The following is a 16,346-nucleotide window of genomic DNA, read 5'->3' as shown; positions in this document are numbered from 1 at the left end:
TATGTGTGTGTATGTGTGTATGTGTGTATGTGTGTGTATGTGTGTATGTGTGTATGTGTGTATATGTGTCTATATGTATGTATGTGTGTATATGTATGTATATATATATAATTAATTCCTGCTGAAGCCAGAGAATTCTGTGCAGGTATAGGGTTAAAATTATAGGTGCATCTACATCTGTGTTTTGCTGAAGTTGACTAATTAGCCCCTCAGTAAAGTATCACTGTCTACATGTGCACCCACATTAAAGTTCAGTAAATGAATTAACTCTGCCATAGGATAGTATTGTCTGGGATAACTAGTACCCTATGGTGGAGTAATATACTGCTGCAATGCAAATATAGACAGTGACCAGAGCTGGCTAAGGCACAAGGGTGTTACATTATGGGGGCTGCTTGCCAACTAGCCCCACACTGTAGCACCCTCATGCCCCAGCCAGCCCTTCTGCTACCTGCCGCCACTACCCAGAGTCTGGGCTTACTCCCCAGGAACCCTGCCAGACCAGGGCTGCTCCACTTCATCTCAAATTGCTGTGATCCTAGGCTCACATGTAAATGGTGCACTTGGGAGCAGCTGACTCTGAAGTGAACTGTGCCAGAGTTTACTGCATCAGGGTAATTGCACATATAGGTGCACCATGTGAGCCATTTTGCAGAATCCGGATCTAAAAGAACGGGCATAGGAATGGGATGCACTGGAGAATTCAAAACTTCTCAGAAAGAAAGGGAGAGTATATTTTATTTTGCGTTAAAGATCCTTTAATGAAGAACATCATTGGCTACCTGCCTACCTGCATCAGGGTATCCTGCCTTGTGGTTGTGAGGTTTGGCTGTAGTTTCACCAATGGGTTAGACTAGAGATTTGTACAGAATAGTTTGGATAAGGATGATCTGCTTCTGCTGGGAGGTTGGATTAGATGACCTCTGAAGGTCCTTTCCAGCTCTATTTTTCTTGATTCTATTATTCTAAGAGGATAGCGGTACCTATTTCAAGGGCAAAATTCTAGCCCTGTTGAAGTCAATGAGAATTTTTCTGCTGATATAATTTACCACTGAACTAAGACCATTTTCTGTTTTGGAAAGCATGTAGGAAAACAGCATGGTAATGACAGACGTTGATGTTTAATGTATTATAGGAACATAAAATCCAAGACTGCAAGGGTCCTCCTGAATCAATGAGTTCAGATGACTGCTATCACAGACAGCTTATATCATGATACTAAATACATTTTCTCCCATTATCTCTACAGGAAATCTGTACCATCAAGCAAAATGCCATCCCACAAGACACTGATGAGACCCCATCTGTAATGCTGTGCACATTTTTGGTCAGCCCATGGAAGAAAGATTATTTATATTGCAACTAGTTCTCAGAAGCGCCGGTTTGGTCAAGAAAAAAAGGGAGCCTACATTATAAGAGAAATCTAAAAGAATTTGCTTTTAACTGAGTAAAATGAATGCTGATAAAGTACATAATTGCCTTCCTTAAATATATCAGTGGGATAAACACACAGAAGATACTGGAGCATTTATGGTAAAACACAATGTTGGCACAAAACCAAAAATGGACAAATTGGCCATTAATAAATTTAGATTACGTGGAATGTGTTTTGCCCACACCGTCCTATAAGAAAAAATACAGGTACATCTTCTGGGCTGTGCTATTCCACTTGATCCCCTGACTACCAAGTACTTTCAGAGCAGCTGGAAAAACAGCAGGGAAAATAGATTATTAGAAAATGGAGGACCTTGACAGAAGAAGATCAAGTTTCATGTAGAGGGCTGTTCAAGCAGTTCCTGCTCACCTTGAAGTTCTGTTTGCTTTGCAAACCAGCAGGAATTGACTGTTTTTACAGAGATGCCAGAGGCAAAAAAGAGGTTATAATATAAAGGAATCAATGCAACCATTAAGAGTAAGGGACATAAGAAAAGGGTAAAATCAAACTTTCCCTCCCCAAGGAAAAAGAAAATTAACTACTAGCTGAATGTATTGATACTCTACAACTTCAGTAGTCAAACAGATCAGGGAGTCATACTTATAAACTTCTTTTTAGAGTTTTGGCACAGCCCAAGTTTGTTCTTGCTTAACTATTATAGTATGACGTCAGCGTTGTTTAACTGAAAAATTGAAATGACTAAGGAACCATACAAGTACATTTAACATTGTTTGTCACTATAATTCCAACTTCATGAAAAAAAGTTCTAGCTACAGTAAGTGTAGGTTTGGGCCTCCCTAGTTGACTTACACAATTACACAAGAAGGAAAATTGATTATGTTTATTGACTTATTCACAAAATGTAAACCTATGCCATAAGCTTCAGGTCAAAAAAACAGTTAGGCATAAGCTTTCAAAGTGATTAGGGTTTTCACCTCTTTAATTGATTTTTGATCACACCATCTCACACTCATCATCTTTAATAGAGATGGGCTACTGAAACCCTGCAGAACCTTAACAGTAGCAAGACACTGAGACTACACAGGGATTTTCCATAGACCTGTGTAATTGTTTCTTCTGCTTCTTGTTTTCCAGTTTAAGCAGGATAGTAGAACTAAAATATATCAGTGGATCTTGAAGGAAACATCACAATATAATTCTTAGTTCTATTATTTGTTATCTACAGCCATTAAAGGCAATATTCTGATTTATTCTAAGTTTAAATATGTAATACTTCTTGTATTGCTTAGGATTCAGCAAAAGTCTCCCGAAATTGTGCTTGAGAGACATTAGGGAGGCCCACACCTACAATCCTCCCACACTTCCATGTGTTCACTCGACAGATTTTTCTGTGGTATCAGCATTTTTAGGCCAAAAGATTATTTTAAAAAAACAAAACATACACCATAACTATACAAATTGATATAACGGGGGCGGGGGGGTACAGGTGGCATCTGAGGATATTAAAGTGTTTGGGGCTTTATTTGACAGATGGATGATGGGAGACCAGGAATTGGAAAAGATCCAGAAGAGAGTTCACCAGGTTCTGGAGCTCTGGTCAGGCAGTCTTATCATAAGGGAGACAGGTAGCAGTGGTTAAAGCCATGCTACTACCAAATATTTTGTATGGAGGCATATTGTTCTCCCCAGTGTGGAAATAGGCCATGCAAAATTAAAGGGAGATCAGCGTATTTTTTCGTGGGCCAAAGAGAGCATTTGGCATCGCCAGAACATTTAAAACAGAGTCTGGCAAGTGGATGGGAACTCCTGGATTTAGACCTATTCCTGTACACAAACTACATAAATGCATGGTGCTGAACTGGGGTGGAAGAGGTCACAAAGGCTGAGTATTTTACTTAGTAATTTGCAGGGTGGCTTTTAAAGAAGTGGGTTTACAGTGTTTGGTTTTTTAGCTGTGACTATGGAGGCTCACAGTCCATTATGCATAGAAAGGTTTTAAGAAGGTATGATTTTGAGGGCCTGAAACCAACATTTCTTTAGAAATCCTAGGAAAATAATAGAAGCCATGAGGTTGAAAGACTATCTCCCCTGTAACCGGTCTTCCCTGGCAGATGATAAAGAGGTTGTGGGAAGGGATCACAGACAAAAAGCTGGCAGGAGAACATGCTGACTTGGCATGGGTGATAGTTTGAGGCATCCCGCCAGTGAGAGTGATCCAATATACATGGTACTTGGGTAGGACTCTTCGGTGCCACAGGAAACGTGCAGGAGGGAAAGATTCTTAGTCCACATGTTTTGGCATTTTCTTTTTGCAAAAAGAGTTTGGTGTAGAGTGGACAAGTGGTTAGTCAAAATACAGTGTACAAGGGCTTCACAAAAGATATGGTTTTATATAGGTTGGTCCCCAGAGGCCCGGAGAGCACCTTTTTAAGGACACTTCTAATCTATTTTAAAATGAGCCTGTAGAAGTCACAGAATCTTCTGGCTTTGAAGACTGTTTGACTTCTAAGACTTTTGCAGTCAAAGGTTGTTTGAAACCTGGGCCGAGCAAGCAGAGGTTTTATAGCACCCTGGATCAAGAAGAGCTTGGACAGGAAGAAGCAGAGAAAAAAATAAAAGAAAAGGAGGGGGAGCTTTTATTCACAGAGAACATTTGGACTAAGTTTTACCAGATGAGATGAAAGCAATGGATCTGATGCAATTTTAAATAAAAAACAAAAAACTTAGGGTTTAAGATGTTAACTTCTGGAATTCAACAGGATGTGCTTTTATGTGAGAAGTAATATAATTTTAAGGGCTTAATGTACATATTTTACTGTGGATTCTAAACCTGTCCATCAGTTATTTATTGACAAGATATTTTCTGCAGGGACATTGGTCCTTGTAGGAGTGCGGGAGGTGGTGGGATATAAGCAGGGATCTGGGTTTTCTCTGATTCAAAAAAAAAAATCCCAAATTTTGGGATTTAATAAGTAACCCAAAATCCACATTTTCCCAGGATTAAAATGAAACACCACTATAAGGTGTGTGTGTGTGTGTGTGTTTGGTGTTTGCATATGTATATGGTACACATACACACACACACACACACACACACACACACACACAGGGAACTGGGAGCAACATCAGTAAATATGCTGTCTCATTCCGTGTATGTGTGTATATATGTATATATATACACACATACACGGAATGAGACAGCATATATATATGGAATAAGACAACATATTTATTGATGTTGCTCCTGGTTCCCTTGGTCAGGTAATAAAATTCCTCAATATATGGATAAGTTTTAACCAAAGTGCACACTGATACAAGGATCCTGGTTTTCCCTGATTAAAAAAAAAATCCTACCCAAATCCCCAATTTTCAGATTAAAAATGGAACCCAAAATCTACACCGATCATTGAAGATGTATGAAGTATAGTGTTCTGAACTAAGCCAAAGCTACAAAGGTTAAAAAATGGGCCTTTTCACCACTAAATTTAGCTCTGGGCAATTAAGTTCACTTATCTAATAATCAAATAAATGGTTGTCATTGCTTTTTAGTACAAAAACAACAGACATGTTTCTCCCTGGCTTCATCTGGGCAGAGGTAAAAGTCCCCATTTATCTACTAAATAGGCAAAGCATGGTTAAGAGTAGCAAAAAAAAAAAGAAAGAAAGAAAAAACAAATGAAAGGAAGAAAGAAAGAAAATTAGCAGTGCCCTGTGATGCTCCTAAGTTCCCATCTGTGGATACCATCTGTAAGGCTCAGTAGTTAGTTAAGACTGAGGCTTCCTTAACACTCAGGGACTCTGGAAGTCTCCCTCTATTGTTCTAGCACTGATGCAGTATTAAACCGATAGAGGGAGAAGGACTGGTAGCATCAGTTGAATCATTAGTAACTATCTTGTAATCTAAGGGTGTTGCTACATGTTACTCTTAGACTATACCAAGAGCTCTTGGTACTAGGTTGTGCACATGTTCAAGCATAAAAACCAGTGCTAAGCACCCCCTAGGCATTTAAAGTTATGCCACTTCAAGAGGTTTATCTTTGAGCTATAGTACTCAGCTCATGTTACAGTATTCTGTGATGGATCTATGGAGATAAAACAGTCAAATTTCAGTTCTCCAGCATCACAGGATGCACCATCCTCTTTCCCTGCCTCCTGCTCTGTGCAGAAAAACTTTACATCCTGCAAAGGTGTAAAGGGGATATAAAGTCTACTATTCAGGGGATGGTATTGGCACCATGCCAACTCTCCTCCTGCCCCCGGGGAATATGATCCTGTGCAATCAGTGAAAACAGCCAGCAATGCAAGCCAGCTATTACCTATTTACCTTTGTCCATACCAAAATTGGTATGGACAAATTTTGTCCATACCAAAATTTGGTATGGACAAAGCTTTGTCCATAACTTTTGGTATGGACAAAGTTAAAGGTAAATAACTTTGTCCATACCAAAATTAAACCCCTGAAGTCACAGTGTGTAAGGGGCAGGGATGCCAACAATGTGTTGGATGCAGTAAGGACCACTGTCCCCTACTGCAAGTAGCAAGTCCAGTTGAGACTCTTAGTCAGACCTTTGTTCACCAGCCCTCTAGTGGCAAGTCACAGTTGTGCAGGTGAAAGGTGGCATTAAACCTTAAGGTGTGATGACAGCTCTAAACTGAGGCTAATGTTAACACCACTCAGCACTATAGCATTTAGTACAGCCTAGCATAACATATCACAGCACTCTAAAGCTGCTCTAGCAGAATTAAGACACATGGCACTAAGAACACTTGTGATCAGCAGACCTCGGTCAAATATTTATGGCAAAAAAGTTTTTTTCACCTGAACATGCATGGGTGAAAATTGTTTCCTCCAAACAAAAAAGTAAGAAAACTGGAAAAAAGATAGAAAATGTGCAAATGTATTATTTGGCAATTTTTAAATTAAATATTTACATTGTTGTGTTAAAATGTTTCATTTAGAAATTTACCTAGATCTAATTTTTTAAAGGCAAATTTAAACAGCTTTATACATCTCCCCAAAAATTTCTTTTTGAGGGGAAAAAAATAAATAATGATTTGAGGTTATATTCTTTCCAACATGGGGGTTTGGCCAATGAACTAAAAAAATCAATTATTTACACAGCTGTAGAAATTATTCTATGTTAGCACCATGCTCGAATTGCTGAAGCTTTAACATAATGACAGCCATAGAGATTTAACTAATCTCTTACCTTTAGAAGATTTTCTTCTCCACCACAAATATCCAGAAAGGGATTAGTGAAAGGGAATTAACACAGCAGAAAACCTGGACATTCGGGTTTGATGAATAGGAGTTAGGCACATATAGGTGCTTTGGAAAATTCCACTGGGATTCATTTAGATACATAAAACTGCATCTGGAAATCTGCCCCAGCATGTTCTGCCTCAGCACATGTTTAATAAATAATGATAATTTTCATTCATAAATTATCTTTCATTAAAACAGGCTTAAGAAAACTGCTTTAGAATTATCAACTTAGTTTTACAGATGGGAACAGCTGAAATATACATAAGATTTTCACTAAGTTTCATAGCATATTGATAACAAGAGAACACATGCTCTGAATTATTGGTTAACACAGCTCATTCTGTTCAGTTGACTAGAGATCACTGTGATGCTTCTTCCCTTCTTCTCTTCCCTGCCTCCCCTCTCCTCCCCTCAAAATGAATGTAATCTCCATAGAGTAATTCATGTCAATTCATGGTCTTGTAGCCTTTCAAGCCATTAATTAAATTAAATTGACTTCACTGCATTTATCCATGTAGCCCGATGTACAAAGAAAAGGGGAGGAACAAAACAAATACAGAATATGGCAATATGAGTGTTATATCCTAGATAATTATTTAAAAGCAGAAAAGATCATTAATAAAATCTAGTCAGCCTCCCAGACTATGGGGCTAAGGATAGAATTTACATATAAACTGGTACAACTGATCAGAAAACAGTTCAAATCTGTAATACAACAGAGTTCAGTGCATATGAATTGCTGGCAAAATGGACAAAGAAAGTTTAAGGTAAACCTGGATGGATGTATTTTCAGACTTAACTGATTTAAATTAAATCAGTTTATTGAACTTCTGTCCCAGATCCCCTCCAGATTCAAGTTAACTCACAGTCCCTCAGCATCCCAAGATGCTTTGCACCACCCCTGCATCCTCCCTTCACCCCTTCCAGGGTGGGTAGGCTAGCCTTGGCCCAAGCTGTCTGCTCCAGCTGGACAAGGAGGTATGCTTTAGCACCCCTCAGCTTCTGGCCTGGGCCATTGCAGGCATATGGCTACATTTCTGGAATCAAAAGTGAATGCCTGATCACTTGTTTATTGGTTCAATCTATGCAGCTTAGACTAAACTGCAAAGATTGAATCAATTCAGCCTCAGGCTTTTTGACTGTCTGCACTTGATGGTAATATGCACAACTTATGAAAATTATATCTTACAGAAATCAAATGAATCAGTCCTGATGAGCCAAACATATACATAGCATTAAGGTAATGCATTTAAAGCTTTCTAAATCTGGTACTCTGAACACAGTTCATAATGCTTAACTGCTCCTTGCTACTGTGCAGGGCCTTCATGTAGCTAAAGCTTGAATCTTAAGTATATGTCACCCCAAAGTCCTGCCTCTCCCCTGCCCTTGCAGCTTATTCAAGCAAGCATTTAAAATTAAACCTCTGATATTATCTGTTGCTCATGTGATCAAGTTCCACTGTTGCTCAGGCATCCTGAATGGCCTGGGCTTACAAAAAGTAATAAACTAAAAGCAAAGAGGGCATGCCTCCCTGATTTACAGCTTATAGAGAAGTATCAGAGTGGGTACGGGAGCACAAAAGTGCCTTAACTCTTTGGAATGTAGGAATCCTACTCAATAGGGCATGGCTTTACTTCCTTCAAACTTTCCGCAAGTTTACTATGTCCATCAGAATTTCCATAAACCTTTTGAGCAGTTCTGCCTGAGAGCAAGTGCATTCTGTGGCACGTTCCTGAGTGTTTTCTCTTAGACATGCACAGAAGTGTTGGTGCTGTCCAAAGCATTATTACTACTGAAGTTACCATTCAGTCGCATGTAACAAAGCCATGAGCACCACCCAGTAGCATCGTATTTCTGGAGATGTTGATATAGTTAAGGGGAAAGAGTTGCATGAAGAGACACTGGAAAGGACAAGCCTTGTTATTTACATTCAGTTTAAACATCTGATCATGCAGATAGCTCTGTGCATGCTATGCTTCATGAGGTAATTGTGTCTACTCTTGGGGGACAAGCTTGATCATTGCCATCTCATAGCATCCTGGTTTTATTGGCAGCCTAGCCTATTTTATTTCTCTATCCCCCACACAGGAAGACTGCAAAACCCTATACTGGGTTATCAGTGGAAGTCCTAACTCCTCCAGAAAAAGTCAATCCCCAGTGCTTCCAATGACATATATGTCAATAGTGATTGGCAGGTTGAGTCACTGGATTAGGGAAAAGAGGAAGATTAGGATGGCCACAGTGCAGGTGTACAGTTGCTAACTAATTTGTGTTTTCTCCCTTAAGGATCTAATTAATATGCTGCAGGTGTATTATTCTGGTTGAGTTCCGTGCTCACAGCACACCTCCACAGCCAGTTACATCAGTGTACATCAAGAGTACTTTCATCCAGCTGAATGACCTCCATTTGTGGATTGCTCACAAAATCTCCAAGCTGCATTACATTGCTAGGAAAAAAATCAAGAACTTCAAAATATGCATTAAAAATAAATAAATGAGGTCAGGAAAACTGCACATTTCTTACTAAAAATTCAATGACAAGCACAATAGAACCCTAGTCAATTAATAGAATGGAATAAAATAAAAAATAATAAATGTGCGTAGTAAAAGTCCAAGTATCTGCCCCACATACACACATTACCCTGCAGCTTTGCTAGAGACTGATTTTATACTTTATAAGATATATATTGTTTTGTGAATTTTTCTTTTAATTACAATATATCTAATTTTTTCACTCTTTTCCCCCTTATTTTATTCACAGTGAAAAACCAGTGATAATTTTAAAAAAACATTATTTTAAAATGATCTTGCCAACTACTTTGAGAAGAGCATTTTTTAATGAAATAGTAGAACTTTTCAAACAAAGAAAAAATGCTAAATATATATTTTTTGTGCAAAACTTATGGAAGAAGCTCAATGGCAGCATTTAGTTATTGATTTGAATTTTGGCCTCCTCACATTGAGTGATCTAAAATTAACACAGGTTAATTAACACTGCAATAAATTAACACAGGTTGGTACTTAGGTAGACTAGAGAGTACTCATTACTCTTACCTCTTTGTTCACTGCAAAGGACAACAGCTCTCAGCATGCAGTGCTTCATCTGGGTACTAGTTCCTCTTCCAATGGAAAGCAAAAGGGTAGGAAGTAAGGTTATGCATTTCTTGCTGGTGCTGCCATGTGTCTTGAAAGCACCTCATGGGCCATGGAGCAGTGCAGCTGAAGCAGCTTTGCTGGGTTGCCAGGACACAGGTACCTCTTATCTGCCTGGCTTAGGCCCCCAGCACCCTTGCCATTGAGGAGGTGGACTGGAACTGGGTGAGAGCTGCAGGAAGTTCTGTGTGGGGGGGGAAGCTGATTGGGTCTCCCTGGATGGTAGGAATATTTTAGCATGTTTGATGGACCAGATAAAAATCTCTGTCCAGGCCAGATTCAGCTTACAGGCCATAGTTTGCCAACCCCTGATACAGTCCATTCTATTTATCCAGTGCAGGATCTTCCCTCAAAGAATATTTACTCTTGTTCTGATGTGTATCAAGAGATGAAGATTCTGCTACTTCTTTAAGAAACAGTGGGCATGTCTACATGTGCACATTTACTGCGCAGTAACCGAAATTACTGTGCAGTGTGGGTGCCGGTCTGCACATGCATGCTCATACTGCACAGTAAATATGGCAACTTATGCCACCTTGAGTGTCAATTTGATACCTGAATCATGCAGTTATCAAATTTACACCTGATTAGTGTAAGTGGATTGACTGTGGGACTAAAGTTAGCCCCCAGTCAGTCCACAGTCTAAAGGTAATCAATCCCCTGTCAGTTCACACACAGTGTTAATGTGCTTTAATGCCTGCACATGTAGACACTGGCCTATTCCAACTTACTGAGCATTGGCTTACTGCACTGGAAATTTAAGCCAGCATAAGTGCTGTAACATGTCATGATCTCCCTTTATGGCTCTAACAGGTCATGTTTTCCATAAAATGAAAACAGAAACATTATTTGTTTCAATTTATAATCTATTTTGTCTTTAATCCACTCCTGTACAATCCATAACTAGATACACCCCTTTTTGATAGCTCAAGAAATTCAAATATAGTACATATTTAGTATAACATACTTTAATTATCATTTGATAAAGCAAAAAGCATAGTTATTTTAGCCTTTGTCATGAGTCTGTTCCTCTGCACCATTAATATTTTTTTATCATTCTTTTTTCACTCAAGTTCACTTTAAAGGAAACATTTCTTTTACTGGAAATGACAAATAGGTAACCTTTCTTCAGGAGAGCCTTCAGAATAGGAATTAAGCTACTCTAATCAGCAAAATATTCAATAGAACACCACATCACATGATTTTAAGAGTATTCTCTTTGTATAAAATTAGGAAAACAAGAGAGTTACTCGGGCTAATGTACTTTCAATTGCTATGGACTTTAAGGTGTGGCTTAAATTGTACATGAAGTTGCTTTGATTTACTTATTTGATTGCTTTCTTGGCACAAACAATTTCCGTTACCTTCAGCTAAATTTGTAACACTGTGAAGGCAATGCCTCTTCTCCCTCCTTCATCCCCCCGCCCAACATCTGTTTCGAAATAATATTTGTTATTTCATGCAAAAGAAATCTGGTGACAGTCCAGAAACACAAAACTTTGAATAAAATGGCACCATCTGCTTTGGAGACCTAGGGCAGTCGTTCTATGAAAGAACTCATGCTGTACTGTGAAAGCTCAAAATAATCTTCCTGACAAATACATATGGTAAATGTTCACGCTAAGCAATACATGGGTAAGACAGCAGCCATTTCTAGCAAACACCTTGAGCAAATCAATTGGACAGTCCCAGAAACACCTCCTGCTCTGCCATGGAATGAAGCCAGAATTCTGCTACTTGGCCTTCTCTCTTTTCTCCCTCACAAAATACACAGGCGTGCCTATGCATGCGTGCGCGCGCGCACACACACACACACACACACACAGAGCCATCAGTTTCCTGTCATAGGGACTTTCACTGATATATATGCCAACTAAACTAGAAGATTCTGTTAAATCTCTAGCTTCTTAGAACATTGTCTATTTGTATTTGGTTGAGAATACCAGTTTTGTCTCGTGTGCATATACAGAAGGAAAACATAAAACAAACTTACAAAACAAGCAGATCTGAAGTCTCAAACAGGATGTCTTGGGAATTCTGTTTTCTTATCGGCTTTAGGATTTCTTATCTTTGTGAACACTACTTATATCTAGTGAGTTTACTGTATTTAATATTTAATGAGAATCCAGAGGGAGGCCTTAAATCCAACCCAGCACCAGCAACATCAATACAAAAGGTTTGGATCTGCTTTATGAAGTGGCAGATCCTTTAATGATCAAATTCAGGTAAGACAAAAATCAAATATATTTTGTTTACTAAGGAAAATTTCTTTACAAGGAAAAAAAATCCTTGTCTATTAAGTTACTCAGATGTAGTTTGTAGACTTAACTACTTTTTCAGAAAAAGTCACAGGATCAGGCTGTAATGCAACACACATGTACACACACACACACGCGCGCGCGCACATACACAATTCCTCCAATGAAAAGTGATAGACCCATATGGGGATAAGGCTTCCCTCTGGATTATCTCATTAAATATTAAATACAGTAAACTCACTAGATATAAGTAGTGTTCACAAAGATAAGAAACCCTAAAGCTGATAAGAAAATAGAGTTCCCAAGACATCCTGTCTGATATCTCTATCTATATTCCTATCTCTCTCTCTCAATATATATATAGATATAGATATATTGATATATTGATATATAGCTATAGATCTGTGTGTGTGTGTGTGTGTGTATATGCAAAAATATATATTATATATATACACAGAGAGAGAGAGAGAGAGAGAGAAAGAGATTTCATATATATAATCACAAGGATTTCTTTTCATGTAACTTTTTTAGTAATTACAGGGACATTTCAGCATTGTGACATTTAAAACCTAGGGGCCTTGGTCCAGGAAAGCAGTACAATTTTAATTAGTGTTGGCACCTAGGCTAAAGAGAGATCCTAGAGTTACCTTGAAGAAGTCAATAGGAATGCTAAGTATGAGGATTTGTATATATTCCACCCATTGTCTCCAATGCAGATGCATCCATTCATTATCGAGTTCTCTTTGTGTAATCTTATGTTTAAAGGTGGACGCCTATCTGTCTGGTGGTGCCACTTTTCACCCAATAGTGTAGTTGTTTGATAACTCACCCAGAGAGTGGGAAACTGGGCTGTAAGGTCTTCGTTTACCCTGAGGGTTTTTAAAAGTGTCTCCCATATGCCACAGGAGTGTTCTGACTAAAATAGGCTGGGTAAGGACATTCTCAATCTTTGCAGTTGAAGCTGGGTCACTTAAAATAATATTAGTGGTGTTCCATTTTAATCACTGAAAAATGTGGATTTTGGGTTACTTTTTAAAATCTAAAAATTGGGGATTTTTTTTTATCAGAGAAAACCAGGATCCCTGGTGATCAGACCATAACTTCATAGCTTCATAGTATGCTCAGAAAGCCTGACCATAGTCTTTAGGAAATGGAGGTTCCAAATGAATTTTGACGCCTGTGGAGGTGGGCGAAGCTGGAACATAGCACCTAACTTCTGTATATATTACATTTAGGACCTGATTTGAAAGTCACACAATGTCCAGTGGCTGCAAAACTCCTTATGCATCTAAATTTATTTGGTACCTACACTTTGACCTGAAAAGATCCCAAACAATGCAAAAGCAAACTAATCTGAACAGTTTACTACTGCCTAAGGGTTGTTGCTGTGCAAACTAGAACTGCTAAGCACCTAAATTCTATTTATACTCATAGAGAAATATAATCTATTAAGTGCCCTCCCAAAACACCTACCTTACACTGACAGCACTGTGTTCAACACAAATTGCAGCACCCACAGCCAGGGTCACTTGAACATATTCCCATTCACTATGTAGGTATTCTAGAATACTAACTTTTCTTATTTAGATCACTGTCTTGTAGCAAAGTATCAATATTCCAAGCATGCTGAAGCCTAAATGGGGGTGTCTACAAGGCTTTAATATCTTAATGTCTTAGCTATCTGTGTGTGAAAGGTGGAAAATATTATTATCCTGAAGCTCAATAGATTAAAGGTTGGTAACACTCAGGTGCCATGTTAATGAGGCTATACAAACAGCAAAGACAGAAGAAATGTCAAAGTAGGATGTGATTAAGTGCCTGACCTGAGCTCAGTGAACTCAAGTGGAGTCCTTCCATTGACTTCTCTGTTTTGGTTGAAGCCCAAAAAGAAAGGATATGTCTTTGCTTCTAGTTCAAATACTTCTTAGGTTTAAGACAGGGAAGTAAAATTGCTACAGAACAGAAATATATATATATTTATATGTATGAATGTGTGTGTGTGTGTGTGATCTCTTGTACCACAAACTTGTGAAATTTAAATTCTTTTAAATGAACAAAATGTTCTTCACACTCATTTCCAACCAGCTGACTTCTTTTACTGTGTTCTGGTTAAGGTAGTAATGACTTAAATTTACTTTCACACTTGATTGTTCATTGATATCCAACACCAAAAGAAAATAATTTCATTTTACTATAAAATCCCCTTAAGGGAAAAGTTTTCAGGAGTGCCCTGACAACAAAGCTAGATTCATAAGCAAAGCACATAGGAAAATATATGTAAAATAACACAAAGGAAACAAGGCATTAAGTTGATTTTTGAGCCAGAAGAGTTCAATGACCTAGATCCTGTTAGTTAGTATAACCAAGGACAGATTCAGATTTCTGAAACAGAGGGGTTTAGAATATTGATTCAAGGAGCATAAGAAGCAAAAGGATTCATACCTAACAAGAATTCATTCCTCTCACAGGCCATGTCCCGATGAGCATGCACATGCAGAAGCTCCATCTCCATGATGAAGTTGCAAATGTGTTTGTTAATAATGCCAGTATAGTTTTTTCTGAATTTACTTTGTGATGTTTAAATATATAGCATTCCAAACACAATGCCTCTCACCCTATTGTTGCTGAGAACGACAGAGCCAAACAAGTTTCAAAATATTTTATGTGATGCCAGACATGATTTCCTTTTGTGAAGGTACCTGACTTTTACAGCTTCATCCTGAAGGATTCTTGAGTGCTTCCCGAGAAGTCAGTGTAGTACTGACCACAAGAAAAGTGAGGCGTCAGCCTCTTAAATTTTGCAAGATCAGGTCTTGTTTTTTCCACTGCTGTCAAATATTGTCAAATAAAATCCAAAAAGGGGATAGGGAGTGGTTTAAAATGCTTCTTACACTTGCCTGAATTCATGTTGCTTTTTTCACCTCTTGCAGTAGGTGAATAGCACTTGGGTTGTCATTTGCTTTGGCTGATCTATTCAAGTTCAGGTTGCTCAAGTGTTAGCAAAAGCTCATGATTTTCTTAAATTATGAATATAAGTTTAATTAGGATCCTCTTAACCCCAATTGTATTCTTTTTTTCCTAGTTTGAAATCAAAGTTACGTTTCAAAAGCCTGCTTTTATGTTTAAAATTAAAACCTTTATAGGTCACCTTTTAATAGATACATCAATGTCCAGGGATTACACATACCTTAGCCAGGCAATCAGACATGTAGTAAAGACAAAAAAAGTTAAGACAGCAATTAAACACTATATTATGGATAATCATTGCATAAGGAAAGGGAAAAAAGCCTGAAGTCCCAACCCAGTAAATGGCCAAATTCTTTTCCTTGGGTGCTGAATTCTCTTAAATTTGATCACCAGGGATCCTGGTTTTCTCTGATTTAAAAAAATCCCCCATTTTCGGTTAAGAAAAAGTAACCCAAAAATTCACATTTTTCCGTGATTAAAATGGGACCCCACTAGTTTATATGTATGGAACAGAGCTATCAAAGCTTGTTCCTGCTATAGACAAGCATATTTGCCATAGTATGGGAATCCCAGTTGGAGTCTCTAGGAAGAGATCCCTAGAGGAGTTAATCCCATACTCCAACTGGGCCTGGCCATCAGCTTCACCAAATGGTTAGTAGCCCAACATTGGGTCAAAGTTTCTTGTCCCAACTAGACCAAAGTTGAATGACCAAGCACTAAAGAAGGCTTAAGACTCAGTTACACTCATTTCACAAAACAATGGCTCTGATTCCAACTTAAAGTTAGATGGCCTGATTGCTAAAATCTGAAAATTAAAATAAAAGGGGACTAGAACAAGTCATTCCAGTCAGTAAAATCCTGTTTATTAAACACTCCACTTTCAGTCCACTTCTGATATTTTGTAAGCATGCTGCATGGTACATCAGGCAGTGAAAATAACCAGAAGATAGCTTACTTTTACACCAGCTCTAATTTGAAGAATGGTAAAGTGAAGACATATCATCCATGGAATGGTTCCTGTACTAGAGGTGCTTTCAAGTTGAAAAATCAATATGGCCTTTCTTGGTCCACCCCTCCAAAAAAAATCATATTAACTCAAATTGGACATTTCCAATAAGAAATATTTGTAGAACTGGACCTTTGATGCCAAACTTCTAAGTGAATTTTAATCATTAACTTAAAAAAGTAATGTTCTATTTGCATGTATAAGAGATGCAAGACTGGCTTGTCCACTGACTTGTCTATACATTCAGGATTATCATTTAAAGAAAAAAAAATCAACAAATCTTAGCATTGTTTTGGGGGG

The 16,346-nt window shown here is 38.2% G+C and overlaps 1 protein-coding gene across 1 annotated transcript in view; it reads right to left on the bottom strand.

Annotated features, from left to right (window-relative positions):
* The window catches only part of GPC5 (glypican 5), a 1,496,686-nt gene that overhangs the window by 182,357 nt on the left and 1,297,983 nt on the right, over positions 1–16,346 (bottom strand). The window lies entirely within an intron of this gene.

This window comes from Gavialis gangeticus, unplaced genomic scaffold, assembly GCF_001723915.1.
Source record: "Gavialis gangeticus isolate Ggan-Ray unplaced genomic scaffold, GavGan_comp1, whole genome shotgun sequence".
NCBI classification, from domain to species: domain Eukaryota; kingdom Metazoa; phylum Chordata; order Crocodylia; family Gavialidae; genus Gavialis; species Gavialis gangeticus.
Note: the sequence above shows the minus strand (reverse complement) of the source record. Positions and strands in the feature narration are given on the sequence as shown.